Consider the following 18,011-nt stretch of genomic DNA (forward strand, 5'->3'; position numbering starts at 1 on the left):
CTGGGGTACCGCACTGAACCACATTTTATGTCTTGGAACACGAGCGCACTCACGAATATACATGAAGCCCGAATTGGCACTCTGGCATATGGCGCACGCCACCCTTTCATCCATTCTGTAGATGGGGCGCACATCACCCGCCTCCTCCTCTCTGGCATACGGCGCACGCCACCCTTTCATTCATTCTGTAGATGGGGCACACATCACTCGCCTCCTCCTCTCTGGCATACGGCGCACGCCACCATTTCATTCATTCTGTAGATGGGGCGCACATCACCCGCCTCCTCCTCTCTGGCATACGGCGCACGCCACCCTTTCATTCGTTCTGTAGATGGGGCGCACATCACCCGCCTGCTCCTCTCTGGCATACGGCGCACGCCACCCTTTCATTCGTTCTGTAGATGGGGCGCACATCACCCGCCTCCTCCTCTCTGGCATACGGCGCACGCCACCCTTTCATCCGTTCTGTAGATGGGGCGCACATCACCCGCCTCCTCCTCTCTGGCATACGGCGCACGCCACCCTGGCGCACATCACCCGCCTCCTCCTCTCTGGCATACGGCGCACGCCACCCTTTCATCCGTTCTGTAGATGGGGCGCACATCACCCGCCTCCTCCTCTCTGGCATACGGCACACGCCACCCTTTCATCCGTTCTGTAGATGGGGCGCACATCACCCGCCTCCTCCTCTCTGGCATACGGCGCACGCCACCCTGGCGCACATCACCCGCCTCCTCCTCTCTGGCATACGGCGCACGCCACCCTTTCATCCGTTCTGTAGATGGGGCGCACATCACCCGCCTCCTCCTCTCTGGCATACGGCGCACCCACCCTTTCATCCGTTCTGTAAATGGGGCGCACATCACCCGCCTCCTCCTCTCTGGCATACGGCGCACTCACCCTTTCATCCGTTCTGTAGATGGGGCGCACATCACCCGCCTCCTCTCTGGCATACGGCGCACGCCACCCTTTCATCCGTTCTGTAGATGGGGCGCACATCACCCGCCTCCTCCTCTCTGGCATACGGCGCACGCCACCCTTTCATCCGTTCTGTAGATGGGGCGCACATCACCCGCCTCCCGCTGCCAGAGCCCCCCTCCCCCATAGCTGCTACTGATGCCCTGCCCTTGCTAGCGCCTCTTGCACGTCCAGCAAGAACATGTCCATCCCTACCCTGGACAGGTGTACCCCATCTGGCTCGTAGAACCCCTGCACCTTCTCTTGGATCAATGCATGTCTGACGAAGCCCATGCCCCTGCGCTCCATGAATTTTTGCATGGACCTATTGACCCTTCTGCGTGACCGATCTACTGCTGCCGGAGACCTGGCCCCCCTCCAAGTCCTGCGGGGGACAATCTCCGACCACCACACTTCGCATGAACCCACAACCTGGCTGATGGCTGGCAGGTCCGTTTGCATGGACAGAAGCAGGGCCCTCCTTCCCCTGGAAACAAGGTCATTTCCCCCAAGGTGCAAGATGATGACCGACGGCTGTACCCCCCCAGCCGCCAAACGCTGTTCAATTGAGCCCCGTGCTTCACTCCATTTCATCCCCGGGGAGCCCAACCACACGAACTGTGTTTTAACAAAACTCTGCGACCAATTCCTGTGCGCTGCCCAGCGTTCCAACCTCGTGATGTAGGAGTGTTCCATCAACCAAACCTGGTGACCTGCCAATGAAACGATGAAGCAGCTTTTAGGTAATTGTATCTTTATTTGCACACACAATTATTCGGGGGATACCCGCTGTAGAACACAGTTTAAGGACGCTCGGATATGTTCATCCGCAAAGGAATACTCAAGTCGGAAAACTCTGAAATGTACATGCAGCATCAAGGTCGGACATATCTCTTAAAACAGTCGGACTCCCAGCGCCCCACACCCTTCACACCCTCTGGGCCCAGGCCGGCTTTGGCAGCTGAGGTGGCAGCGCCAATTTGGAAAGAGTGGGAGGAGAACCTGCGCCCACTCCCAGATAAACCCCCCTTGTCGAGGGCGGCACCCAGAATGCGATCAAACTGAAACCTGGTGAGGGGGGACCCATCCGCATGAATCAGGAAGGGGCCCGGGGCCGCTGGGCGTAAGGCCAGGTATTCCCTGACAGTGTGGACCGGGCAGTACCTGTTGTCCCCCAAGGCTTGTAGGACAACTGTCTTTCCCCTCCCCGCTTGGTCTGTCTTGGATTTGTGAATGCGGAGTACCAGGGATACATTAAGGGCCACGTCTGCGATACCCAGCGCTGTGCCAGACTGGTCAACCTTGGATTTCACCACCAGCTCGCTAACCCTAAAGGCGCCAAAAAATGCCAGGCAGAATGCCGTTGAAAAGAGTCTTGCTTCGAACGGGGAGAAAGTAATCAGGGGTACGGTGTCCAGGATGCGCTGTAGGTCCTTGAATTCAATGGGTGCCCTGGTGTCCGGTTGTCTAACCTCCTCCCTGGCCCAGCCCTTCAGGGCCGCCCTAATCTTGAAAGACCCCGTTGGGTCGACACCCCCATCTAGCTTGGCATCGTGGCGCACGGCTGCCAGGTGACCACATGTCATGAGTGGGATTTGCCGTTCTCCTTGGCACACACCACAAAGGTCTCTACCTGATCCTCGCTCCCCAAGGCTAGACCACCCTGCGCCTCCACTACTGCTCTGAACGTCGCTAACTGGGAGCCGTACTTCTTCTGCGTTGCCGGCGCCAGGGACCTCTCCCCCATTCTCCTCAGTCTTTCCCCCACCGAAGCAGGCGCCAAAGGTAGTCTGGGAATGGTGTCATCTCTGCCCTTGCCCGCGGCCATGCCTCTCGAAACCGGAGCCACTGAAAGCGAGAAAGAGCGTCAGCTGCCACATTCCTGACACCCGCGATGTGCCGCGCCCTAAACTCAATATTGCTGCACAGCCCTTCCTTCACTAACTCCCTCAGCAGACTTAGAACTAGCGGGCACGAGGCAGTAAGACCGTTGATGGCGTGCACCACCGCCATATTGTCTGACCAGAAAACTACCTTTATGTTGCTTAGGCTGGCCCGCCATAAGTGCAGCGCAATGAGGATGGGAAAGAGTTCCAACACTGCAATGTTGTTTGTTACCTTCTTTTTACGCCATGCATTAGGCCACCTCATAGCGCACCACTCTTCGCCTAAGATCACGCCAAAACCTTCGCTACCAGATGCATCTGAGAACAGGCAAAGCTCCTGGCTGGCTACCCACGGGGCCCTCCAAATCACCGTCCCATTGAAACCAACGAGGAATTCTGCCCACATTGCTAGATCCGCTTTCAAGCCCGCAGTCAACCTTACAAAATGGTGCTTCTGTAGTACATTTGCCGTGGCCCCTGCCAGCCTCCTTGAGAATACCCTGCCCGCTGGAATCACCCTAGCTGCAAAGTTCAACTTGCCCACCAAGCTCTGGACAGCCCCTAGGGTCGCTTTGTCCTTGCCCAGCAGCGCCTGGATGTCCTGCAACAAGCCCTGAACCTTCTCAGCGGGAAGCCTTGATTCACCTTTCACCGTGTCAAGCTCCACACCCAAAAAGGTCAAGACCTGTGCCGGCCCCTCGGTCTTACCTGGGGCAAGGGGAACTCCTAGTAACTCTGCCAGCTCCTCAAAGCGTCTCAGCCCTACCGCACACTCGTCTGTCCCAGCCGGGCCAAAGAACAAGAAGTCATCCAGGTAGTGGGTCACCTGCGTGATCCCATGAAGGTCCCCCAAGGCCCATTGAAGGAACGAGCTGAAGGCTTCGAAGTAGGCACAGGAGACTGCGCAACCCATTGGCATGCAGCAATCATAGAAGAACTGCCCCGCCCACTTGAAACCTAGCACCCTTTCATCCGTTCTGTAGATGGGGCGCACATCACCCGCCTCCTCCTCTCTGGCATATGGCGCACGCCACCCTTTCATCCGTTCTGTAGATGGGGCGCACATCACCCGCCTCCTCCTCTCTGGCATACGGCGCACACCACCCTTTCATCCATTCTGTAGATGGGGCGCACATCACCCGCCTCCTCCTCTCTGGCATACAGCGCACGCCACCCTTTCATCCGTTCTGTAGATGGGGCGCACATCACCTGCCTCCTCCTCTCTGGCATACGGCACACCCACCCTTTCATCCATTTTGTAGATGGGGCGCACATCACCCGCCTCCTCCTCCTCCTCCCTTCACTTCTAGCACTTGTCGGATTGGTGACTGGGAAGGCAGTCCATGTCCGTATCTCAGTCAGTGAGCCACTGGATGGGCATTGTAGGGGCGCGGCTTCGGGTTCATACCTCCCAGTTGTTCATTGTGCCCCTGTGCCACACTGCGGGCGCCCGTCCTCCCAGTGGTGTTGGGAGCTCACGTGCGAAGCTCTGAAACAATGAGAGCGCTGATCATTCTAAAAGTAGGCCCAACTACACCCCCACACTTGTGGGCTGTGTCCACTGCGCCCTGAAGATGGGGATTTGAGGTGGATGTGAACACCTGTCGGCCCCTGTGGCTCAGACCCACCCCTGGCCACCTCTCTCTCAGTGCAGGAGCGCAGGGCGTTGGAGCTCAGTCCCCACTCATTCATCCTTAGCACCAGGGGCGTCATCTGCAGGTGGGAGGCACTCAAGGGGCGCTGGTGACTGGACAGGGTTGTGGGGGAGTGTGGGCAGAAAGGCTTTTGGGTGGTGGAGCAGCAAGGGAGAGGAGGTCTTTGCTAAAGGATGCCCCAGCCCACCGAGGAAGGGGGCGGCTCACCGTGGGGCCGAGGTGACCTTCAGAGGCAATACAGAGGGATTTCAAGATGGGGTGTTATTGGAAACACTGGAGCCAAAGCAGGGCGCGGTGAGGAGAGTCCCCTCTGGAATTGTCGATCCCCCTCGCCAGGCTGAAGCTCATTGACAGGACTGACAGAAGCAGAGGGAACAGAGTGACCTGGGCACTGCCTCCAAACACCAGCCTGGGGATGGCACAGCAAGGAACAGGGGGCTCGCTTAGAGTGGCATCGGGCTCTGTGGGGCTGGGGGGCATTTAGAAAAAGAGTTGCTCTCACTGTCCGATGGCAGCAGCACTGGGTCCAGATCTGGAAGGCACCAGTGCACACCACAGACGAAGTAACTGCTTGAGGGCATGGCTCGGAGCTGGCAGCATCGGGTTTGAGAGAGAGATTAGTACCTCCGAGTACATGCCTTCATTTGACTTCAGCAATGCTTACGCCCCTAACATGGCCACCTCTGCTAGCTGCATTTTAAAACGTCCTTACAAAAATGAAATACTCAGTGTTTGCAATGTATGCACGTGTTTCCACAGTAATAAAGGTGCACATGAAATGTGTGATTCGGGTAAGGGGTTTAGACCTTCTCTGAGCGATAGATTGAGATAGCTATCATCAGAAAAGGAGTTACACCAAACAGACGTACTTCTAGGAGTGTCCACCACGCCACTATTATTTCATTTCTTTCATGATCACACTTTGAATTCTGTGAAAGTCTAATTCCTCCAACTGCCTAATTTGTTTAAACAATTGTGCCAGGGTCAAAGCTACTCATGGCAGGCCATTGCTGCCTGAACACCCTCCAGTGCCGCCAAATGCCAGTGCCACCGTTAGCTAATAGCCATCACACCCCAATAAATGGGACTATTTGTATTATTCTGTGACACCAAGGCTGTAAGAATGGCGTTGATGCAGTATTATTATGTTAATTTTAATATATATTAATTTGTTTTAACAACCTGCTAATGTCCTGTGTTCACAAATGGACTGAGAGCACCACCGTGTGGTGGACTGCTAGAAATAAGTGAAGGCGTTGAGGGATAGAAGCTAAGCAGTGACAAACACCGGTGCAAATTAAGCACAGCCCTTAGTACATCTTTCACTGATTTACACAAATTTGTTTTTGTGGTTATACTACATTTCTGTGAGGAATACTTTATACCCCACCATCATGTAAAATAGAATCAGTTAAGACAATTAAATCAAAAAGTCTGTTTGTTAGTGAAGAAAGATCTTTTAGAGTAAGACCGTCCTTTGTGGGCATCTTTCATTTCTGTCCTATATAATATTTTTGCCAGTTCCACTGAGGCCGAACTGACGCTGTTTATGACTGATGGTCTTTGTAGCGGCACCTGATCTGTGATTGACACTGTTTATCCACTTCTCTGTGACGCATTTCAAAGGTCACGCAGATAATACCTCTGTGGGACCATAGACCCGAGCCACACAGTTGGCGAACTGGAGAAGATCCTTCTACAAAAAGAAGCAAGGAGGACATAAAAACTAAAGACGGTAGAGAAAGAATGACATGAATTATCGGATTGAAAAGAATGGTGTGATGCCCTGCCACGCGCTCAGTCATGTGTCCCTTAAAATCGTCACTCCAAGGCGAGAATAATCTCCACAGAACAAGACTCTGTTCTCACAGCCCTTGGAGGCGAACTTGTCGAGACCATTGGAAACACTAAGGCAATGTGCCTATATATATGGCAAGATGCAATTCGAATAGAGCAGGACACATTTTGCACCACACAACCAAAAGAAGAAGCGAAACATTTACCGCATTACAGCCAGATACTACAAGATTAATTTGAAGGATCCGGGCAGGAGGCGTGTGGCATGATCTAGGAGACATGGACATGGTGAGCGGTCCAGGTCTTTGAGAGCGCATCTTCCTGTGGGTCTCCACACATATGTTTATACCATAAAGGGTGAGCCTGTGGGACACAAAAAAGAAGCAAAGATAATAAAATGTGAAGGTTGCAAGAAAAGAAACGACACAATAATAGTCAGTCATTGTGCACTGAGAAACAAGTCTAATAAGAAGAGAGAGATTGAAAGCATCCACAAGAATAGATGCCAGAACAGTAGAGAAAGTACCGAAAAGCCAACTACAGAGAAAATCAAAGACTGATAGGAGCCTTACTGCCTTATTTTGGGTGGAGTGGTCGTAGTAATAAGCGCACAGTCCGCGTCTTGTGCACGATAGCTGGTTGGGTTTTTGCACCTGGTCGCTATTTTTTCAGCATTGGAGTGGGGAATCCTAAGCAAATGCGGTCGTTGCAACAGTTTGTGCTCACAGTATAATCCTGACGGCTGTGTTTTATCTACGCAAATCGAAATAAGTGCAGGCTTTGTGTCCAGTTTAGAATGAGACCCAGAGAATACAAAACAAAGAACTAGAGCAAGACACGTAAAACATTAAAAAAAAATAGAGTAGAATAGAACAATGAAGGGTTAGAGAGCGGCAAAATATAACATAAACACGCAAGGAAAAGAGATGAAGGAAGAGATTACAGACATATGGAAGGTGTGCGAAAGGCATAAGAATGAAATAAGAAACAAATCAAAAGATGAACGGGCTCTGTATGCTGCAGTTTACAATGTCATGCAGATACCACATGGGATTCATTTGAAAATTGCAGAATTGTATTTGTACTTTGCTGGGCAATAGTTCTAATTCTTGTGAGGTAGTTCAGAAGGTAAATAAGTCAACTTTGGAGATCTAAGTTAGTCTACAGGGCACAAGATCTAACCCCAGGCAAAAAGAGTGGGTCAAGAGAAGTACTGCAGAGAGCTGTGCATGTCATGCCGGCCTTATATTCCCTTCAGAATGCTAAACGGGTTAGTCACCTATAGCAGTGATCTGCGATTAACCTCCATTTCACACATTCCAATCCTAGTCCGATAGCTTCCGCCAGGTATGGCATTATCAGAAGTATTCTAGAGTTTAAAAGACGCCGATATATTGAAATATTTACTCCTAAAATGCCATGCTCAACAGCCCCTCAAACAACCCCATACCAAGGTCTTCTGGTGCTCTTGCCTTTAGGGCCCTTTTCCTTAAACCTTCTAGTGGGTGGATGAAAGCAAGGGGGTCGAATTGAAATGCAAGATTGTGCCAAATAGGGTTAATAGAGTAGAGGACGCAATAGAAAAAGACGGCAAAAGGGAGCGATTTCAGCAAAAAGGAAGATCTTTGTCAAAAGTTTAAAAAAAAGATATATATTGACAAAGACTGCGTTTGAAACCGTTACCTGGTTGTCTGTAGCCACAATAAAACTCTTTGTAAGTGAGACCGAGCGTGCTGGAGTCTGTTCGTATGCTGGAGCAGGCATGTTGAAGAAGTATAAAAACTGCTCTGGCTTAGTGCCCGCCACTGACGCGTTTCACTCGCCTCGTCTGTTTGTATGCTGGAATATATATATATATATATATATATATATATATATATATATATATATATATATATATATATATGTTCCTTCAACATGCCTGCTCCAGCATACGAACTGATGAGGCGAGCGATCCGTGGTGGGCAGTAAGCCAGAGCAGTTTTTGGAACTATTTGCTGGAATAAAAAATGCACTTCGCACGGTATCCTGGTGTGTTCCTGTTTCTGTCCTGAATGGAGTTTGCTAAGAGGTCCGTGCCAGAAGATTCCCGCTCGACCTTGTAAAGCGGGGCTGGAACTGTGTTTGGAGAGATAGATATATATATATATATATTCCGTATGGGGACATTAAGGCAGCAGTCCACAAAGATGGTAACGTTGAATTCTTCTTTATTTCTCACATTATTTCATCAAATATATATTAGAGAGGTAGGCAAAGGCAAGCCCGTGAAATCGCTAGTGTAGGACTACTGCCATGAACGATTGCGGCGTAATTAAGTCTCAGGTCTCTGTAAAAGAGTAAATGCATGGCCTCTCTCCTGGTGTGGCGTCTTGAAAGGATGTCAGTGAAGCCAATATATACCCTACGAATCTCGGATGTGGAGGACCTTGTATGTATAGTGCCTTATTAACCCCCACTGGATAGGAGGGGTGCAAGCATCATTGGCAAAATTTGGAGTCTGCGACCAGATGATGGTATATGCTATTCACAGGGATTATAGTGCTCTATAATTTAAGAAACCCCATGTATTTTTGTGAGCGAAAGGACATTAAATGAGATGTCCTGAAGAAGGTGGTCATCAGTCACCTATGTGACCGAAACGTGAATTCACCATCAGTAGAGTCCCCTGGCTAAGACACAGCGATGGAAGACTAAATGAGAATCTCCAAGTTGTGCTGTTAAGAAGGTATCCGGGGGAGGAGGGAGGAGTTTTTTGAGAGTCTGTGATTGTGTGTGCTTGATCTGGATTTAAGAATTGATTGGAGTTTGTTTTATTTTGTAGTGCTGAAATTGTTATGATGAATTATGTGACTTTATTGCAATAAGGAAAGAAGTAATAATGTTGGATGTATAGATCCATAATGTTTCTTAAAGCAAGAATATAAATATTTTGGGAATGATTGCAGCTAATGCATTAAAAACATGTTTTTGAAGAAATTAGTGGGATAGTAGTGATTGAGGATTCATTCCCTGTAAGAATCTCTCAGGCTAGTGGGAATTTTTTCTGATGTCTGAAGGAAAGGCAAGCCCTTCTGTACTGGTCCTTATCCAAATCCTGCTAGCCATCAGCCACGCTGTATTTAGCGCCTTGGAGCTTTCTAATTTAAGCACTTGAATAATACTGGAGAGCTAAGAGGTAGAATCTGGCGTGAATTAAAAACCCTGACCCCAAGCATCGCGAAGGTCATCTTTTAGACCTGAAAATGTTGACTATAAAAAGAGTCCACTGTTAGGATTTATGGCTACAATTTTTTATTACATGTAATACATTCAGCACCACTCTCTTCACCCTACCCGCAACCCTCCTGTTAGAAATGGGGTCCTCTAGTTGGCAGCGGCTGGCGCCGGTGTCAAATAGTGACCCTTCTTCCTAAGTCAGAGTAAGGGGGCTATACCCTTTGATAACCCCTGCTCAACTCTGTGGTAACGTATCACGAGCAGACAGGCCTATCTCAGAGGCAGTGTGTGAAGCATTTATGATCATACACAATAACACTGGAAAGACGCTACAAAACGGACACCACAAACAAGTATAGAAAAATAGTTATCTTTATATAGGTTAGGCATGAAACTGAGAAATGCTCAAAGAACCACAATGCACATAATTACAGATTCATTCAGGGCAATGGAAGCACTCGTGCGTGTGGGTGGAACGAGCTTAGTTCGAGATCTGGGCCTAGGTGGCCCCATGATGCACAATGTACCGGGGATATAAAGGGGGCACAGCGTACAGCTCCGCGGGGAGGGTGCGGGATGACAGGTGGACTCACAGCGGCCACAGCTCCTCTGCTGTAGCGGTCCGCGGCGTGCACTCACACTAATCCTAGGACGGGGTTGGAAGGCGGCGCCCAGCGGCACAGGCAGAAGATGGCAAGGTTCGTGAGAGGGACTAGCGTGGTCACTCAGCGGCACAGCTCTCCAGATGCAGCGGCCCACGATAGCGATAGCGATGGTTTCTGTAGCAAAACAAGGGTGGGCACACAGCGGCACAGCTCCTCGGCTGCAGCGGCCCACAATAGCGATAGCACTGATTCTCGTAGTATCTCCTCGTGGTCGGACCAATGCGGGCACTCGGCGGCACAGCTCTTCAGTGGCAGCGGCCCACACTAGCGATAGCAAGGGTTTTCGTAGCAAGGCCAAGGCGGGCACTCAGCGGCACAGCTCCTCAGCTGCAGCGGCCCACAAAGGTGATAGCAAAGGTTTTCATAGCAAGGCAAAGCAGGCACTCAGCGGCACAGCTCCTCAGCGGCACAGCTCCTCAGCTGCAGCGGCCCACAATGGCGATAGCAACAGTTTGCATAGCAAGTCAAATGCGGGCACTCAGCGGCACAGCTCCTCAGCGGCACAGCGCCTCAGCTGCAGCGGCCCACAATGGCGATAGCAATAGTTTCCGTAGCAAGTCAGATGCGGGCACTCAGCGGCACAGCTCCTCAGCTGCAGCGGCCCACAATGACGATAGCAATAGTTTCCGTAGCAAGTCAGATGCGGGCACTCAGCGGCACAGCTCCTCAGCTGGAGCGGCCCACAATGGCGATAGCAATAGTTTCCGTAGCAAGTCAGATGCGGGCACTCAGCGGCACAGCTCCTCAGCTGCAGCGGCCCACAATGGCGATAGCAATTGTTTCCGTAGCAATTCCGATGCGGGCACTCAGCGGCACAGCTCCTCAGCTGCAGCGGCCCACAATGGCGATAGCAATAGTTTCCGTGGCAAGTCAATTGCGGCATTCCCCACAGTAGAACTAGAGACCCTGGATTTCTCGACAGAGACCTCATCTGCGAGTAGGACTCCCTTCAAGAGGAATCCGGGCTGCGGACGAATGAAGTCTAATGTCCCTGAGACTTCGGCAGGAGGCAAGCTCAAATCAGGCCCTTGGGTAGTTGCTTCAGTAGATGGATGATAGTTTCAAAGTCCTTTTCCTCTTGTTACGCGGACAGAGGTTCGTCTTCGCATCCCGAAGTTACACACCTCGGAGGGGTTTCAGCTCAGATCTTTATACCCTAAAAGTCTTTGTTCTTGAGAAAGTCACAAATCACTCGACCCAGCCAGAACCAGTTTGGTGTTGATTTGGGTCACTTTATTTACGAGGCGGCATCCTCCCTTTCAGGGAGAGGGGGCCCACCATCAGACACCCAGTGGGAGGTGGAGCCATCATTCACCTTGCCAGGCACAGCCCTGCTCAGATCAAAGGGGTCACCCCTCCCCAGACTTCAACGGCAGATTCCTCCATTCGACCCAGGTCGGTCTCAGCCTACCCTGGCCCTCTAAACCAGACGGCCAATACACATACCAAGAAAACACACAGGAAGGTTTAGACAAAAAGATACCTGCCTTCCAAAAGCGGTAGTTGCACACTCAGAATATAAAGGCAATCACCACTACCAGATGCACGTTAATATTTGAAGCTCAAGTATACCAAGTTCGACTCTTCTAACATGCTCCTTGGCACTACTAAGACTATACTAGTTCATACAGTTAATTTATAATAAGGAGCATTCGCGCTGTGTCACTGAATGGCAGTGGGGCAGCGCCCAGAGCGTCTAACGCCAGCAACCATGAAGGAGACGAAAAGTGAAAAAAATAGAAGGGAGACCCACGCCAATGGTGCCAGGTCTAACACCTCCCAATAAACACTCCTTTTTACCCACCCCTTTCGTCCCTTCCTGGCCACCCCTTAAACCCCATCACCTCTGCCTGCTTTTCCAACTTGGGGATGCCATACACCTCTTGTGATTGCCGTCAAAATGCAGGCCTGTGCTATCAACCTTTCCCTATATCATCAACTCCGATTTGTGTTGTAATAATGCAGTTGTGATTGTTATTTTATTAAACATTTCCCTTACATCATGTTTACTTTTCTTTTCATTCTTCAGCACACAAATCAGACACAGCATGTTTGATGGCTAAGGAGTCCAATGCATGCTCATTAAAAAGAGTCTACAAAAGTGAGAGAAGCTTCACCTGTACGGATTGTGAAAAGAGATTTAACAGAAAGGAACTACTTTTGGCGCATCAAAGAATCCACCCTGAACTAAAACTGAAGCCTTACCTCTGCTCGGAGTGTGGAAAGAGCTTTACTGAAATGTCGAGTCTCCTTTGGCACCAAAGGTTTCATATAGGAGGAAAGCCTTTTCATTGCACCGTGTGTTCGAAGAGCTTTACTCGAAGGCAAAGTCTTCTAAGACATGAAATTATCCACACAGGAGAGAAACCATATCATTGCAATGAGTGTCCGAAGAGCTTTAATTTAAAGCAAAACCTTCTATCGCACCAAAGAACACACACTGGAGAGAAGCCCTATCATTGTTCAGAATGTGAGAAAAGCTTTGCTTACAGGGATGCTCTGCTATATCATCAAAAAACACATACAGGAGAAAGACCCTATCAATGCCCAGACTGTGTGAAAACCTTTACTCAAATGGCACATGTACTAGTACATCAAAAAACACACACAATGTGTTTACAAAGAACACATCGGTGTACAGAGTGTGAGAAAAGCTTTGCTTATAAGCGAAATCTTCAAAGGCACAGAAGAACACACACAGGAGAGAGGCCCCATCAGTGCACTGAATGTGAGAAAACCTTTCTTCTCAGGCAAAGTCTTCTAAGCCATCAGCGAATACACACAAGAGAGAAGCCCTTTCAGTGCACAAAGTGTGACAAGTGCTTTACTCAAAAGCAAACTCTCCTAGAGCACCAAAGAACGCACATTTGAAAAATGTGAGAAAAGTCTTATCTTTGCAGTGAGTGTGAGGAAAGCTTCACTTAAATGTAAAACCTTCTAACACACCAAACAACACACATGGAGACAGGACTTACCAGTGCTCTAAGTGTGAGAAAAGCTTCCCGTACAGGGAGGGTTTCCAAACCTTTGAAAAAAATGAGAAAACTCCGTACATGGACTGTATGAAAAGCTTTACTCAATTATATGATTTTGTGGTACTTCAAAAACAGACCTGAATTAACTTTATCAGTGCACAGAGTGTGAGAAAGGCTTTGTTTATAAGCAAAATCTTCAAGGAACACACACAGGAGAGAGACATAATTACTGCAATAAGTGTGAGAAAAGCTTTACTTTCACGCAAACTCTTCTAAACATCAATGAATATACGCAGCAAAGAAGCTCTATCAGTGTCCAAGGAGGGACCAGTGCTTTACTCAAAAGCAAACATTACTAGACCCCCAAGGATGGCACGTGTGAGAAAGGCGCTATCGTTGTAGTGAGTGTGGGGAAAGCTGTCTTCAAATGTGAAATCTTCTACACCATCAAAGAGCATGCCCTGAATAAGATCTTCACCTAAAGACAAATCTTCTAGGACAATATGTTATTGCTCAGTGTGTATGAGAAAGGATTTATCCGCAAGGGTCCTCATATTTGTGAGACCTTTGCACTGCATTGAGTGTGTGAAGAGTGTTACCAGAAAGGTACTTCCTCAATGGAATGAAATAAAGCATAGGACTGGATACATAGCATTGCAATGAAAAAGAAACAACCTTTGCTATCCAGATCAGCTAATACACCAAGGAGTCCATAGAGAAGTCGGACTCTATTGCAAGTTGTTCTTGCTGTGTCACATACAAATCCACACAGGGGTAGCCATTTCACTGTACTGTCATATGAACTTTACATTAAAGGATGATATTCAAAGTACTGGGACAGGAATTTGGCTTTTCCACTGCTGATTATAAGCCACCTGCAAAAATATCCTAAACAAAAGAATTTCATAAAAATGTATGGCACTTTTGCTCTCCCAGTCCATTTCGGGGAAGTAAGTGGAATTTCAGTGAATATAAAATGGAACCGAAAATAAACATTATCACAAAGCCAAAATAGAAAAAAGTATTTATTCATAAACTGAAAAAACATGAATGTAGCAGGCCACCATAACAGTTATGATTCTAATACCAGCGTAAGCAGGAGTTTAAGCCCACAATTCAGAAGCAATTTGTGAATTTTCAATACTCTACACATATCTTCACTACTTTTCCCTGCAGCTGTCTTGAAGAACTCAAGAGTGTTTACTAGAACACCAGTAACACACCAGGGACTGTACTATACAAAGTACCCTCGGGGCACTACGCGTGTGTGCACCTTCTTTGTACTTCTCCAGGGCACTTTGGTATTACAGAAGGAGACAAATAGGCTTGTGCAGCCCCTGCTGTAATACTGATAGTGCTGGTGCGCGTGTAATGCCAGCACTGTCTCAAAAGGGCATTCCCTCATTTACATGGGGGCCTGACCTTCTGTAAATGAGGAAATCTCTTTCCTTCTGCACCCATGCCATATCTTGAATGTCAGGAACCTGGTGAGTGCCCTTACCATAGGGCAGTGTTATCCCAAAAAACATAGAGTAGTAATTAAACCGGCTACTGTAAATTATTGGTTTAATGTTAACCCGGTGAAAAAGACCCTTTCAAGATGGCCGCCACGTTGCCCGCGAAGCATCAGAGGCTCCAGAAGAGACGTTCTAGTCTTGAAGGCACTTCGGAATGAAGCGGCTCGCGAGCGCGCTCAACTGCGCACTTCAATTTGAATCTGAGGTAGAGAAGTTCGAATTCGAAGCGCGCTTCCTTTTAAGCAATTTAGTGGAAGCGGCGCTTATTCAAAGACATAATTTCACAGAGGGAATTATTTCCCATTCAAGTGTTCAGTACTCAAGTGTCCAATTCTTATTTGGGACATTACTAATTCGCATTGTGAGAGGCCAGTTGTTGAAGCCTTCCAGGAGTTTCGAGAGTACTAAGCTGGTGAGCCCGAGAACCTTCACAGTCAAGTAAGCCAAGAATTTATCCTGCTACAGCGTTAAGGAGACTGCAACTTTGGAGAAGCGCGTTAGCCACTGTACCCTTCCTTCCTAGCGTTCTTCCCTTTTCCTTTCCTTCCACTCTATCCTTCCTTGATCCTTCTTGCGCGTACCTCCCTGAAGCCATTTACCTTCACTAATTCAACGAGAACTGTTCCAGACTTCAGGAAGAGAGACTTTATGTGAGACTTCATTCAATTAGACAAATATTCCGAACCTTTATGAGAAACCTAAGTGATAGGTCAAGCTACCAGTTAGGTAGCTACAGTTCCAGACCAGTAGGAACTGAGAGACCTACTGAAAATCAAGTGCTTTAATATGGCATTGCATGCATGTAGAGGCACTTGGAGAAAAGCTTTCCAGAAGAGCTGTGCTTGTCCGGAGATTTAAATCCGTGCATCTAAACTCGAAGGTATGGGGTCCCCCTGACAAAGCCCAGAGGTCTTCTATAATTATAATAAACTAGCTCTTAACACAGGGAGGGTGGTAAGGTGCTGTTTCCACTGTCATTATAATATGATTCCCAGTTTGTACTATATGGAATTGTAACAATGCTGATTATATTGTTCTTATGCATTTTGCTGGTAGTATTAGCTCATGTACTGCATTATAGAGCATGTTAGTTAAAATAAACATTTTAAGCTATACAGTGTCTCTGTTTACTCACTTTGTGGACAAGTATGAGTGTTTGAACGAAAGAGTGTTCTTCCCGCGATTCCTGAGAGTGTTGGAGTGACATGTTCTAGGATGTCTAATCATTGGTAGCTTCGCTGTAGTACGGAGAATGAATGAGACACTATAGCTAGTCGGATTGGGGTTCTGGGCACCGAGGTGGGTTTTTTGGTACACCATTACACACTGAAGTCCTGGTTTCCTGCGCATAGTTCTGTGTATGTGCAGAATCCCTGCAACATGGCGCACCCAACGTTTGGTATGGTTCTCATATACAAGGCACTTTAGTAGTCCACGATGCCCTCGCTTCTGTTTTCCGGAAACAGCTGTGACGGCATAACCTACCTATCTTGATGTTTTTATAGGTTTTTTTCAAGCTTAATACAATTAAATGGTTTTGTTCTTCTTTTGAATTACTACCCTATATTGCGCTGCCACGCATTGAGTTGTTCTCCTTTCTTTGTCTTCATGGCTGATGTCGATATTGTGGCACATAGCCGCGCACACACCATCGTCGTTTGGCTACTTATGGAGTGCTTGACGCGGGTGTCGAACTTCTTTTTGTGGTGGGAGCTGATCCAGCTTTGCACTTTGAGGTGTTTTATTATTGGGTAACCTTTCCAGCAGTGGATGGAACAGATAACTCGTTCCATGTATACACTCACACACAAACTCCTCATGTATATCGGCCTTATAGAACTCTTGAAGTTCCGATATCAGCCTGGCAACACTGTGTTTGGTTTAATGGCGCCCTCCCCCACTCAGTGACTCCGGTCCATTTAGGACCTTGATCTATTCCATTTTTAGCCGGGTACACACCACATCCACGTTATCTAACGGTTCAGATTGCGGATCTCCGCGTCTTGCACACCTCCTTAATTGAGGTGCATAGAGCTGTAGTACAATACGTCTCACCCAATCTCCAGGTGGGAGCACCTGGGGTTGCTGCGCAACCAGCTGGACCTTGCAGACTAACTATTAGTCCTGTCATGGTTAATTCAGTAATGGGCAAGAGTCCACAGAATAAGGATGATTTACCTTACTGTCTTGCTGGGAAATTTGACCAGGTGGAAGCAATATTTCCAAATACAACTCCTGTGGAAAAGCACAGGATTTTAACTATTGGTTTGCAGAAAGACTTAATACCCGAAGTAAACCGATTGTGAAAATTGGGGTAAAGTATTCGCGGCTGTATATGCGAAGTGTTTCGGCACACCCTCTATGACTGTGCTCCCCTCCGTGATTAAGCGCGTTCAAGACGAGCACGGACCGGAGGCGGCTGTAGCGTTATGGATGAGGTTGGTAGAAGTGTTCGATGTAGTTTCTAATCTGATCCTTGCTATTGTCAAGGGAGATGCAGTGAACTTTCAGGTGTCCAATGCTTTACGCCTTGTCCCAGAGGACGATAAGCCACGCAAGTTACCAAAAATTATTGCAGAGACTTATAAAACCATTGGCCGCAATAGTTTGGGTGTTAAGCCTTTTGCTAGAATACCAGCACAACAGAAAACACAGACGGTGCAGTCTGATAACGACGCCCGTCCAATCTTTCCTAAAAAGAATTGGAAGAATAAAAAACAGGGCAAGCAACAACAGAAACAAGAGTCGCATGCAGCGTCACCGGTACCTGTGCCTTCTGAGCGCACTAATGATTTGCGCAACCGCGCAAGAATGAGGTCTCCTGACAGGTTTCAGGTTCCTGATCAGCGTTCTCCTCGTTCTTCACAGGAAACATCAGGCTCACAGGCCAGTGGAGTGGAACGCCAGGATCGCGGCAGAGGTCAAGGTGCCCCGCAAGGACGTAAGCAACCTCGTCAGACTGATGGTAAGGGGAAACAAGACGATTTTCCTAGTCTGCGCCCACAGTTTCAGAAAACGAAAGCTGCTGCTTTAACAGCGAGATATGCCACAGACAGTGAGAACTCGGCTCCGGAACCTAACATGGGCAGTAACGCTGCTCGACAGCGCAGCGCAAGTTACCATAGTGCGGCAAGCACTGCGTCCATTTCTGGAGGCGACAGCTTCTGAAACTTTTATTACAGTTGAAACGGCTGACACTCGAGTGGCTCCCCCTTACAGATTATATGATATTGTTCTTCTGATTGAAGGTGACATACAGCGTGTAGTTAAAGGGATTTTTTGGGAAAATCTGACTTCTTCTTATGACATTTTGTTGGCAGAGGCAGATTGTTCTTGCCGC

The 18,011-nt window shown here is 48.3% G+C and overlaps 1 pseudogene across 1 annotated transcript in view; it reads left to right on the forward strand.

The window, feature by feature from the left end:
- The window catches only part of LOC146800036 (uncharacterized), a 93,353-nt pseudogene extending 77,569 nt beyond the window's left edge, over positions 1-15,784 (forward strand). The window contains exon 8 of the transcript XR_014967613.1: positions 12,209-15,784. The product of XR_014967613.1 is annotated as an uncharacterized LOC146800036 (transcript). The remainder of the gene's footprint in view (positions 1-12,208) is intronic.
- The last annotated feature ends 2,227 nt before the right edge of the window (positions 15,785-18,011 follow it).

This window comes from Triturus cristatus, chromosome 8 (assembly GCF_964204655.1).
Source record: "Triturus cristatus chromosome 8, aTriCri1.1, whole genome shotgun sequence".
NCBI lineage: Eukaryota > Metazoa > Chordata > Amphibia > Caudata > Salamandridae > Triturus > Triturus cristatus.